Source organism: Sapajus apella, unplaced genomic scaffold, assembly GCF_009761245.1.
Source record: "Sapajus apella isolate SASKATOON/1434 unplaced genomic scaffold, GSC_monkey_1.0 scaffold38, whole genome shotgun sequence".
In the NCBI taxonomy this organism is placed as follows: domain Eukaryota; kingdom Metazoa; phylum Chordata; class Mammalia; order Primates; family Cebidae; genus Sapajus; species Sapajus apella.
This window is the reverse complement of record NW_022436978.1, coordinates 13,817,846-13,830,949: the sequence shown is the minus strand read 5'-3', so window position 1 is coordinate 13,830,949 and position 13,104 is coordinate 13,817,846. Positions and strand designations below refer to the sequence as shown.

Sequence of the window (13,104 nt, the reverse complement as noted above, 5' to 3'; positions counted from 1 at the left end):
GCTGGAGTGCAATGGCGTGATCTCAGCTCACTGTAACCTCAACCTCCTGAGTTCAAGCCATTCTCCTGCCTCAGCCTCTTGAGTGGGATTATAGGCATGGGCCACCACACCCAGCTAATTTTGTATTTTTTGTAGAGATGGGCTTTCTCCATGTTGGTCAGGCTGGTCCTGAACTCCCAACCTCAGGTGATCTGCCTGCCTCAACCTCCCAAAGTGCTGGGATTACAGGCATGAGTCACCACTCCCAGCCCAGGCTCATTTATTTTTATGCCTGGAGGTTAATGCTATGTGGGAGCTGGGACCACAGGTAGGGCTACGGGCCAAAACATCTACACATGGGTTTTCTGTGAAGCCTGGGCTTCCTCTCAGGATGCTGGCTGAGTTCCAAAGGCTGGCGTTGCAAGAGAATCAGGCAGAAATTGTGCCTCCTTTTATGGGCTACCCTCAAAAGTTACAAAGCAACACTTTCACCATTGCCCAGATTCAAAGTAAAGGAACATAGACCCCATAGAAGAAAGGTCAAAGCTATGTTGTAAGAAGAAGATGCAAGTTGGGAGATATTGTTGTGATTGTCTTTGGAAAACATGCATTCTCACAGAAGGCAGGGAAGTCAATAAGGCTTCCAGGAGGAGTGGTATGTAAATAAACCCTTACAGGATGAGCAATTGACAGCGAAATAGAAGGAAAAAAAAAAAAAGGAGATAAATTATTTCCCCTAAACAGGGGAAAGCACAGGCAAAGATTTAGAAAATGAAATGATATAGAATCATGGTTGAAACTTATATCATTTAAGGCATCTGGATTACACAGAAGACTGATGAAGTTGAGGCCAGAGAGATATGGGGGGCCTGGGTTATGAAGGATTTTTTAAAGTCCTCGAAACGTTAAGATCTTGCTTTAGGGGAGAAGAGAAATTACTAAGTCATTTTAGGCCTGAACTATATGATTCTATTTGCATATCAGCAATGGGCTATTTAGGTGTATTGCTCTCTCTCCCTTTCCCCATTAATTGGCTGGTGTCTAAAAATGCTGTTTCCATGACACACTTGCCCTGGATTCTAATCTGCTTAGCTCCTTGCAAATCTAGATCCCTCCCTAGAAGGTGTGGAAAGGACCTCTACCCCGTTACCTGAAAGTGTTCTCTAGAGTGTACACTCCCTTGAGTATTCTTCTGTACACTTCCAATTGAAGCCTACTGGATTAACCGTCATGAGAAGATGGAGAAAGAGTTTACAATGTTTCACATTGAAAAGTAATTAATAGAGTTGAGGTATTAAATTTTTAATGAGTTTATATTGTCAATAAAATGTCTATGCACTATTTTCCCCAATGAAGGAAACTGTGAACGAGAAATGGATACACTGATGCCTGTAAGCTGCAGTAGCACATCAGCATGTGACAAATGAACAGAGACACCCACGGGCTACGTCTACCAAAATGCCTTAAATCTCCTACCTAGTTTGTTTAATGATATAGGAAGACAGAAAAAACTTAATGTAGATTTACGCTGGTGGACGGGGGAAAGAAGGCGTTTGAAAATAATTTACAGTGAAGAGTAAATTCTGTGATGATAAAGTAGAAACTGCTGGTTACTTAATCTGTGTCATGCCCTGAAAGGCAATCAAGTGAAGTCTGGGTAGGTGAAGAGACTCTTAAGATTCAGTCCAGAATGGTTTCAGTGTCCAAGGGGACCCATTGATGGAAGCTGGTCAACAGCAAACTCATTCTATCCAGAGAATTTGTATGACGCAAGAAAAAGCAAAAGCTGATTCTTGCGGCACCAGGAGCTGGACAAAGAAACAGCAGACTACTTCCTCACCTTAAACACTAGTTGCAGGAGTGGACCTTAACTTAATATACCTAATTATAATAAAAGTTAATAGTGACAAAGTCCTTACTATGCACTGTTTTTCTAAGTACTTTACATATATTAATTCATGTAAGCACACACAAGAACCATATAAGATAGACACTGTAATTATTTCCCCCATTTTATATAAGAGGAAACTGAGACTCAGATTGAGTGATTTACAGGTGATCATATGTTTAAGAAGTGACAGTCCCAGGATTTGGACTCATACAACCTGGCTTCCTGACTGTGGATATTTATCCACTAAGCTATTCCCTAGGCCCAGTTGTTTTTGTTTTTTTTTTCTCCTGTCTTCCCAGGAGTGGAACCTCGGCACTGTTTTTAAAGTAAGAAACTCATTGTAAAACTTCAAATGGTACAAACGTATATTAACGACTAAATGAAAGTTCCGTATTCTCCTAACCCCACCTCTCCCTGCCCTGTGTTTTTCAAGTTACCATTGTTAAACATTTAGAATTTATTTGATTAAAGACTCTATTTGATTTTTTAAAGCATCACAGTGTTTTATAGTATCTCTGACGTTTAAAAAAGTTATACGGCATTAGTATCTTTCCAGTTTGGTGCACACCGGCTTGTGAAACACAGATCCAAAGCTTGTCTGTGAGCCTCTGTTAGCTCATGAGTGCCCCATCTGAAACTGGCATCAGCACCTCAACTTCAGCATCTCATTGTAGCTTGCATGTTCCACTGCAAGCTCTGTGTGAAAATGTGTATCTAAAGAGGGAAGAAACATCATTAAAAGTTGAAACAAATCTTAACATGATGTGAGGGCATGCCTTGGAAACCCATGTATCATGACTGATTTTATATGTCAACTTCCCTTGGCCAAGGGTGCTCAAATATCTGCTTGAACACGATTTTTGGATGTGTCTGTGAGGGTGTTTTTGGAAGAGATCATTCGAATTGGTGAACTGAGGAAAATAGATGGCCCTCCCCACGTGGATGGGCATCATCCGACCCATTAAGGGCCTGACTAGAACAAAAAGCCAACGCTGGAAGGTTGAAATAACTCTCTGCCTGACTTTTGAGCCAAGACATTGATCTCCTCCTGCCCTCAACTCCTGGTTCTCAGGCCTTGAGACTCAGGCTAGGATCTTCAAGAGCAGCTCTGTGGCTCTCAGGCCTTCAAACTATACCACTGGCTTTCCCGGGTCTGCAGCCTACAGTTGGCAAGACTGTGGGACTTCTCAGTCTCCGTAATCACATGAGCCAATTCCTCATAATAAATGTCTTCCTAAATATCCATATATACATATGTAATATATATTATATATATGTGTATGTATATATCCTATATAAACACACACACATATATACCTATCCTATTGGTTCTGTTTCTCTGAAGAACCTGGAAACCATATGATACATATGGTTCTCCATATATTTAGGCTTATATATACATATATATGTGTGTGTATGTATACAGTATACACATATATATGTGCATGTATGTGTATATATTACCTAAATATATGGAGAGCCATACAAATACACATGCATACACACGTACACACCCCACATATAGATCCTATTGATCTGTTTGTCTGGTAACTCTAATACACTATGAGTCCTCTAAATGTGATTTCAGTAAAGCCTGAAAACCTTTGCAAACATTTCTGGGTTTTCGACTGGAGGATTCCTGAAAGCATAGGCAAAAATTATCTGGCAATGTCAAGGGTCTACTCTGCTGGCACAAAGCTCTCTATGCGGAGTCAGGAGACCTAGGTTCTTATCTCAAACTTATAATAACCCTAGATAAATCACTAGTTCCTGGAGCATCAATTTTCTAGGTGCTAAATAAGAAATTTCAAAGGTGCTGAACTCTAAAGCCCTGTTCTCTGGTGAGACTTTTGGACGTCTAAAGGCACCATGTAAAGCAAAGTGCTCTCACAGCTCCTAATGCACATAGCCACCCTTTTTGCTGTTTCTGTGCATTTCCATCATGGTTTCTGTGTGCTTTTGTTTGCAATGGCTCAAAGAGTCTTCCAGCTTTGTCTGCACTTTAGGATCCGAGGGAATATAGGCAGTGTCCATGGGGGTCTATTTTTAAATGCACTCAGTAAGCATTTATTAACACCTTGTCAGGTGAGGCTCTGAGGCTATTAGTATGACTGAAACATGGTCCCTGCCCTCATGGATTCAGTCTGGGGTGGAGACAGTATTACCTTTATTTGTGTTCAGCCTTGAAGCAATCGACACCTGCACCATGCACAATGCCATTAGGAAACCCACTGCTCTCCTGTCAGAAGTAAACTCTCAGCTTTCCTTGTTTGACCCATGAGCTGTTTGAGGGAATTTTTTAAAAAATGTATAAACAAGTGGAATTTTTCCAGATCCCTTTTTGTTGTTGATTTCTAACTTAATTGAACTGTTCTTAGAGAATGTGGTCTGTTTGGCACCAATCCGTGGAAATTTTCTAAGGCTACTGCTGATCTCTCTTAATTATGCTTTTCAGTATTTAATTTTTAAACATTTATGCTGAATCAATTTAGAGAGATAATATGATAATTACAACCTCAGAGTCTAAAGCCAGATCTGGATTTTTCTCTCAGCTCTGCCAGTTGCTGGCTGCATAAAACTGGGTGATGATTTCAGTCTCCACATCTAGAAAGTAAGAATAATAAAAGACACCATCGCAGTAGATTCCCGAGAGGATCAGATAAGTTCACACTTGTACAGAACCGAAGCCAGTTCTTGACACATAGTAAGTGCTCAATACACGTTATTTAATATCATTATTCTACTTACATCATACACTCTATTTATAGATAGAACATTCTCAAAAAGGCAAAATTATAGAGGTGGAGAACAGATCAGCAGTTGCCAGAGGTTAGAGATGAAGGGAGGGAAACGAGATGATGATAAAAAGGTGACACAAATGATCTTTGGCGTGACGGAACTGTTGTATATCTTGATTGTGGTGGTGGCCATGTGAATACACACATGCAATAAAATTGCATAGAAACACACATGCACACATATGCACACACACAAACACACATTGAGAGAAACTTGGAGAAGGGACGCAGGACATCTCTGCACTATTTTTGTAACTTTTTGTGAACCCATAATTATTTAAACATTTTAAAAACTTAAATGTTGCTGGCATATGATGAGTGTTAAATAAATGTTATTTATTATGTTTTGTCATGACTGTTTTTCAAGTTTTTGTATATATTGAACATATATAAATTTTAAAATTAAATTCAGAACAATAGATGCCATTTTTAAAAAGACAAAGTGTATCTCAGCAAAGTTCCATATTGTTACATGTAGAGGAACTTTGAGCCCCTTGTGAACTGAAAAATGAATCTGAGTTTCTGACAACTAGCGTCATTTTTGTTAGCCCCTTTTGATTTGTGAAAATATCAGGAGGCATGAATAAGAAACCTTCAGTCCTGAGTCCATGCACGTTGGTATCCTGGACCCAGGAAACCTCGGGAACAGTGAATGGGAAAGGGCTGGCGCCCAGCAAAGAACTCTGTGACCTCAATGAGTGGTTTATATTCCCAGAACACCCTAGTGAGAGCAGTCTCCTACCTGCATCGCTTAGTTACTTTGACTGGAAAAGTCCTTGTCACTGTTACCAAAAGGGGTCCTGAAAATTATCCCACACAGTCTTTGCATTTGCAGTCGGAAGCTGAGGCCCAGAGACAGTGAGTTTCCTGACCAAGGCCAGTAGCTGGCCAACAGCTGAGCCTGGTCTGGAATCAAGGCGGAAGCTGTTTGTCCTGGCTCTCACTGTGGCAGGGCCCAGGACAGCGGGGTTTTGATGCTGTCTCCCACCCACAATTGCCCAGAGTCATTGAGTGTAAACATAACAATGCTTAAGGGACACCTCCGCCAGCCCTTGGCACTGAGGGAGAGCAGGGAGGCGATTGAGATGCACCCAGCCCTCAGCCTAGGCACCAGCCCTGCGGGGCACAGGCCTACAGTGTGGTGCAGGTGGTGAGTGCCATGGCATGCCCCAGTGGCTTCCTCCCTGCCTACACCCAGAATTTACAGTTTTGAACCAAAGAGAACACCAATCCTAAAAGCCTAAATTTTCTTACACTGTTGTGAGGTGAAAAAGCTGTGCTCAAAAGTACACAAACGCTACCAGTAGAAGGTGTTCCGGTTCTTGGCATTTTGAACAAAGAATTGTCGGGGCTTTAAATATCCTCCAGGGGTTTCTAATTGGTTACTTGGTTCACACCCTATGTAAATGAAGCAGTGGCTCGCAACCAATCTGATTGGCCTCTGCAAATGAAGGCTAGGCCTACAACCAGTCTGATTGGTTGCAGGAGGAGACCAGTCAGAGGTACTTTCATTTTCCATCTGCAAGGCAGAAAGCGGGAGTGCGGGGGAGCCAGTTGCAAAGTGAGTAGCCTCCGATCCTTTTGTTACTTGCATGTGGAAAGGTGGGGTTTTCCTTTTTATTCAGATCTGGAAAACCAGTGCAAAGTGGCCTTAGGTTCTCTGCCTCCAGACACTATTCTCCTGCCTCTCAAAGATAGGTGTACCTTTTTGTTAATTCACCCACTGACACACAAAGTAACTGCCTGTGCTGGCTGAGTCCCCGACGGCAAGTCAGAGGCAAATCGTCTGTTCCCGGCCCTGCCACCCGCTAGCCAGATTGTTCGTAGGCTCTCCTCTCTGAACCTCAGTTTTGTCACCTGACAAATGGGATGTCTTGCTTCCTTAACTGGCGAGATCGTGGTGAGGATTAAGTGATCCCTTGGAGATGAAAGGCGTTTGTGATTCGTAAAGTGTGGTATGCTAGACACTAGCTTAGTGTCATATCGTAAATCCCTGCTTCCCTCCACAGTTCTACTGGGAATTGGCCTCTTTTGCCCAAGCAATGAGACATGACCCCTTACATTTTCGAGAGCAACTGGCAATTCCTGATCCTCAAAGGAACGATTCAGAATGGAACTTGACATTCAAGTAGATCTCCAAAAGAGAGATTTGGAAGCCAGAACTCCCCAGTCAATTCTGTTGGATGGCTCTGCTGAGACGAAGAAGAGGATATAGAAAGAGAACAGGTACAAAGGCATAGACCAGCTCAAAAGACAGCACTGGCCCCATTTAGGCCTTCCTATATCCTTGGAGCCAGAAAACGTGGCACCTGCAGCCTTCACTTCTCGGTCTACCCTGCCACCTTGTGGCTATTTGCTAGACTGCACCAGTAGAACAGCCTCAGAAACAGGGACCAACAGGAGCATTTAATCATGTGCTCACCCTTTTACTCCGTCACTCAACAACGCTGTACAGCTGCTCACAGTTGTTCAGGCTGAAGGAATTCACAGGCCGGAAGAAGAGAGGAATTGAAGGAAGGGTAAATGGAGAAAAGAGACTTGCTAGGCAGGAGTCTTGGTGTTTGCAAAGATACTGAAGCTTCACAGGTTTGGGAAATGGTGAGCTTCTCCCTGTGACTGAAGAATAAGGTGCACCAGGCAGAAATGATGGGAGACAAGGTTATAGCCTCAGTATCAGAAAATGATACGTATGAAACTGTAAGCCTCTGTACATTAGTAAAAATACAAAGAAACACAACTTGGTCCTTAAAGTGCAGGTCAATTCAGGTTACAGGAGCTGCCCAAGCCTACGCAAATGGCCCCCAGATTTCCATGGCCCTTCCTTCCTGAGACTCCTGGGAGCAAACACATCCTCTGAATCCCTCACCATGATCAATATCAGTTTCTAAATAGGATACGATCTTGTACAATCTCAAGTTTGAAAGGGACCGTGGAGCATTTATTTTTTTTCTTTTTTGAGATAGGGTCTCACTGTGCTGCCCAGACTGGAGTGTGGTGGCGCATCTTGGCTCACCACAACCCCCACCTCCCAGGTTCAAGCGATTCTCCTGCCTCAGCCTCTCCCAAATAGCTGGGATTACAGGCGCCCGCCCCCGTGCCTGGCTTATTTATGTATTTTTAGTAGAGATGGGGTTTCGCTATGTTGGCCAGGCTAGTCTTGAACTCCTGACCTCAAATGATCCACTCACCTCGGCCTCCCAAAGTTTTGGAATTACAAACGTGAGCCACCACATCTGGCCCTTAGAGTCATTTAATCCAATCCTGCCCAAAAATCGGGATTGCTGCCAACTCACCACACATCTTAATCTTAAATCGCCTCCAGTGATGAGTACAGAGACTCACCCAAAGCCCATTCCATCTTTAGACAGCAGAAAATCCTTTATTCTGTCAAGCTGAGTTCTACCTGTTTATAATTCCTGTTCGTTGAAATAATTTCCTTGTGTCAAACCTTATTTGACACAAGGTTGTGCCAAATAAGTAATCAGATATATGAATGTATATGAGGAAGGTAACCATTTAGTGGCAGCACTAAAGTGTCTGGAAATAAGAAATCATGGTAGTATGATTTCAGAGGAACTAATACTGGCATAGGCTTGGGGAGAGGGGGCTGTGTCCTAGTCCTTATAGAATTTCTTTGCTTAATGTTGCTTGGCTTTCTTTTCTTTGTGGTAGAGTTGGATTAAATCAGAATTCTCACACCTGGCTGTAAGTTAGATTCGCCTGGAGAGCAGGCAGCAATATGTCTGAAAGCCCCCTATGGTACACAACTGCTTGATGAGATCATCAGTGGGGTAAGCTCAAATACTCCATGATTATTCAAGACACCATTACTTACAATAGTCTCCAGTTCTTGTTAAGGGACTTTTATCAAGCCCATGATGGTCTGGTCTTGTATATAAGTTCTTGGTGATTCCTGTTTCGTAAAGACCTACCTGGATCAAGAGCTTTCTCCCACCTGCATAATCAAAGTGTGGTTGTTCAGAAAGCACAATTATTTTCTTCTCTTGTGTTCTTTTGGACAGAGATCCACCAGTGACATAAAAGACAAAACTAGCTAGAGAAGAAAGAAGAGATGTATTGCCTGATCTTAACCGAGTTGTGGCCTTCTTGTACCCCATTCTTGTCATCTGTAAGAGGTAAAACAAATCCACTTCAGTGAGTCATCATGAGGGTAAAGGAGACCATGAGTGCAAAGCCTACTGGTAGTGAGAAGGCCCTCCAGATCTTAATTCCCTGAGCCTTTGACAGCTAGAAGAAAGTACAAACAAGAGGTTAGGGTGGTGCCATTTCTGAAAGCATTTCTCCTCATCTTTCTTCCCATAAACAGCCTCTGCTGAGTTGCATCATGTCCTCCCAAAATTCATATGTAGAAGTCCTACCTTCCAGTACCTTAGAATGGGACCTTATTTGAAAATAGGGTCATTGCAGATATAATTAGTTAAGTGGAGGTCATTAGAGTGGGCTTTAATCTACCACAAGTGATGGCCTCATAAAAAAGTGCTTTGGATACAGAGACGTGGACGCAAAAAGAATGCCATGTGAAGATGAAAAGATCAAAGGGATCCTTCTACCAGCCAAAGAGTGCCAGATTGCCAGGAAATGACCGGAAGCTAGGAAAGAAGGCTGGGACAGATTCTTCCTTACAGCCCTCAAAAGAAATCAACGGTGCCAACACCTTGATCTCAGACTCCCGGCCTTCAGAACCATGAGGCAATAACGTTCTGTCGTTTAAGCCACTTCAGTGTGTGGTACTTTGCTTCAGCAGCCTTAGCAAACTAACACACCTCTAGAGGTAGCTCCTACTGATGACATCAGAGGACAGCTCTGTCCAGATGGAAGGAGGCACTGAAGTTCCGCAGAACAAGTGGGAGACGCCTGAAAGCCCTGAGGGTGCCTGTCCATGGGCCCCCCGCTCAGCAAGGCTGTCCCCCTTGTACTGCCCTGAAAGAACAGTTTGTCATTCTGAACATGTCGCTTCTCAAGATATGCTGAATCTGTAGGAACATCATTTCTTTTTAAATTGTACTTTAATATCTGGGATACGTGTGCAGAACGTGCAGGTTTGTTACCAAGATACACATGTGCCATGGTGGTTTGCTGCCCCCATCAGCCGTCATCTACATTAAGTATTTCTCCTAATGCTATCCCTCCCCAATCCCCCCACCCCTGGCTATCCCTCCCCTAGTCCCCCCACCCCCCACAAGCTCCGGTGTGTGATGTTCCCCTCCCTGTGCCTGTATGTTCTCATTGAGGAACACCATTTGTTAGCCGTACTTTTATATCATTTGGTGTTTCCTTGTGATTTTCCTTCCATATACGTCCATGTTTTTTCTTGTGATTTTGACTACAAACCCTCTGAGGGCTGGAACTCATTACAAACCTCACTGGGAGTCAGGTGACGTTTGATAAGAATTCTTGGTGTGACCTTAAGCACGTCACCTTTTCTTTCAGGCCTTTTTTTTTTTTTTTCACCTATAGAAGAGAATTATCATCACTAAACTCTCTCTAGTTACAATATTATGTGATTCCAACTCCATATGTATTTACATAATCAACTTGCCTTCTTGGGGTCCTAAAAGGAAGAGATATGTTGAGCAGCCGTCATCTGGGGTTAAATGAGTCAGCCTCACTTAATAAGGGGCTGGGGATTGGGGGGTGGGGTGAGGCTAGAAAGTCAGTCCCCTACCTTTGCTAGCTTGGCCAGGACATCCCCCGCCCCCCCTCCTTTGCTCACCCTTCAAGATCCCCCGCCTCCACTGCCTTGGAGGCTGACCTCTCACTTTACTTTCTGTTTTCTTCCTTTCTTGGGCTTGAGTAGGGAGTGCAGGGGTGAGTATGTGTGGGAGGAGTGGCTTCCCGAAGGTTGGGGAGCAATACAGTACTCAGTGGCTGCAAAGCCCACTAGGGCTCTTTCCTAGACGCCAGAGTCCTCCTGCCTGGGCATCTGTCTTTCTTGAAGGCCACTTTCTTTTTTTATGTTAATTTTTCTTCTCTTTTTCTCCCATGAGTCATCGGGAATGAGAGAAGACCACTTTCTTAGTGACAACCCTGGATGCTATATTACATGTGCTGGGCAGCGTGCCCATGCCAGGGCTGGGCTTCTGTGTGCCATTTGGAAGCCTCCTATCTCTGCTCTGGGGATAGGGGGAACATTGCGTTTCCAACTGACTATGGTATTTTGGGTGAATGATGTTTTGTTCCGTACCTTAAAGGGATTACGGCATGCCTTGGCCTCCACTATAGAGAAGCTTGGGCCTTGTCAAACAAGTGTAAGGATCCTTCTAATGGTTCCAGGAAATAGACTCATGTAGTCCAGTCCCAGTAATGGCAGTGGTGTAGAAATGGAGGCAGTGATCTCATTATAAAGTGCTTATAAGAAGGATGGATTATCCTAGAAATCCAAGACTAGAAACCCCAACACAATTATAAGCTTCATAGAACTAGATTCTGAAAGGTCATCCTAGTTCTGCAGTCCTCATTCTGGAGCTCTACCATTAATGTGGCCCAACTACTCTTCAGGGGTCAGCTTCCCTCGGCTTCTCTTCCCCATTTTAATGATCTTAGTCCTTACCAATGCATGCCTCTGGTAGAACACAAGACAGCTTAGTATTAATTTTTTTTTTTTTTTTTTTGAGATGGAGTCTCACTCTGTGGCCCAGGCTGGAGCGCAGTGGCGTGATCTTGACTCACTGCAACCTCCATCCCCTGGATTCAAGCAATTCTCCTGGCTCACCCTCCCTAGTAGCTGGGATTACAGGCATATGCTACTGTGCCTAGCTAATTTTTGTGTTTTTAGTAGAGACGAGGTTTCTCCTTATTAACCAGGCTGCTTTCAAACTCCTGACCTCAAGTGATTCACCTGCCTTGGCTTCCCATAGTGCTTTGATTACAGGCATGAGCCACCACACCCAGCCTTATTATTAATTATTACTGTGAGTGAGACAGAGGGAGAAAATGGAAACCCAGATTGCAAAGGGAATAGCTCATTTCTCCAAGAAGCCTGAGGCCTAACAATTGAATTGAACTGATTAATGTTCTATTGACAACCATTGTGTGAACTCAGTCTACCTGGACACTTCTTAGCTGCATGACCTTGGACTAGCTCCTGCCTCCATTTCCCCATGTCTAAAATGGAACATTTGTAACCCGGCACAGGGGCGTGCCCCTGTAGTCCCAGCTACTCTGAAGGCTGAAGCAGGAGTGTTGCTTGAGCTCAGGATTTCAAGTGAGTACGATTGTGCCATTGCCTGCCGGCCTGAGTGACAGAGCAAGACTCCATCTCTAAGAAAAATAAAATAATAATAAAAAATACTAAAAATTAAAATGGAATGTTTGCCTCTGGTTTTCCTTCCCTCAGGGTTGTAAGAGCAGGAGCCTGTTCTGCACTCTGCACCCCAGGATCTGGCTGGCAGTAGGAAAGTGCCTTCACCCCTCCTGCCTCAATCCTTTCGTGGATCAGACGCAAGATTTGAGCTTGGTGATCTTACTTTCCCGTCCTTTCAAACTCCTAAATAGCTCTAGATAATTCTAACCACCCCAATTCTCTGGGCTTACCCCTTACACAACCTCATCATCCTGGTCCTCAGAACCCCTTCATCTAAAAATCCCACAGTGTAGAGAAGAACGTCATGCATATTCTCTGTATTGGTGAAAAGTTGCATTTACATCACACTTTTTAGTAAACATTTTATATTCCCTTTGCCCTGACTTACCTCCTTAGAGGCATTTCTTTTTAGTTGTTGTTATTATTGATTGTCAATTGGCTGCAGTTACGCTTTGATCCTCGCCTTTGTTTAAATGGCCACCCACGCTATCTACCCTCGCCCTCCTTCTCTCTGTTAAACAGTAATGAAATGCAAACAAACTTGGAGGTACTCTGGGAGCAGAGGGGCCCTGGGGCCAGCTTCCCTCAGGCCTGTGAATTGTCATTCCTGAAGCTGTCTGTTTTGTAAGTTCTTTTGCCAAGTTTCTATGGGAGCAGAGGGATCATTTTCTCCCTTTTCAAAGAGCAGGGTGAGTTGAGGACTTGAGTTGGCAAGTCCTTTAAAGTCATTTTCAAAGGAAACCTGAACTGAAAGGCCATGCAGCTGGCAGAGGGTGCTGTGCCTTTCTGAGGCTCTCTGTGGGGCGCTGGGTGGTCAGCCCCCATAGCTTCCCAGCACGTGCTCGGAGCCTGCTGCAAAGGCACTGCCAAGGGACACAACTGCCCAACAAGTGGGCCCACGGCCCAGGGGACAGGCTCAACTCCACATGCCCTCCCCACTGCCACCCAGGAACAGGAAGGGAGACTGCAGGCTTCTCCTCTGGGCCAGTGACCAGAACCACACTTGTCCTCAGTGTTCTCGGGTCAAACTTGATCCTTGGGGTTTTTTAAGGTAAAAGAAAACCAGATGCCAAAGCAAGCAAGGGTGAACTTGCATCTGAATCAAGGAATCA

The 13,104-nt window shown here is 43.9% G+C and overlaps 1 long non-coding RNA gene across 1 annotated transcript in view; it reads left to right on the top strand.

Moving 5' to 3' along the window:
- The window catches only part of LOC116564880, a 30,732-nt gene that overhangs the window by 5,014 nt on the left and 12,614 nt on the right, over positions 1-13,104 (top strand). Inside the window, exon 2 of the long non-coding RNA XR_004275144.1 lies at positions 8,341-8,459. This is a non-coding gene — a long non-coding RNA (uncharacterized LOC116564880). The remainder of the gene's footprint in view (positions 1-8,340; positions 8,460-13,104) is intronic.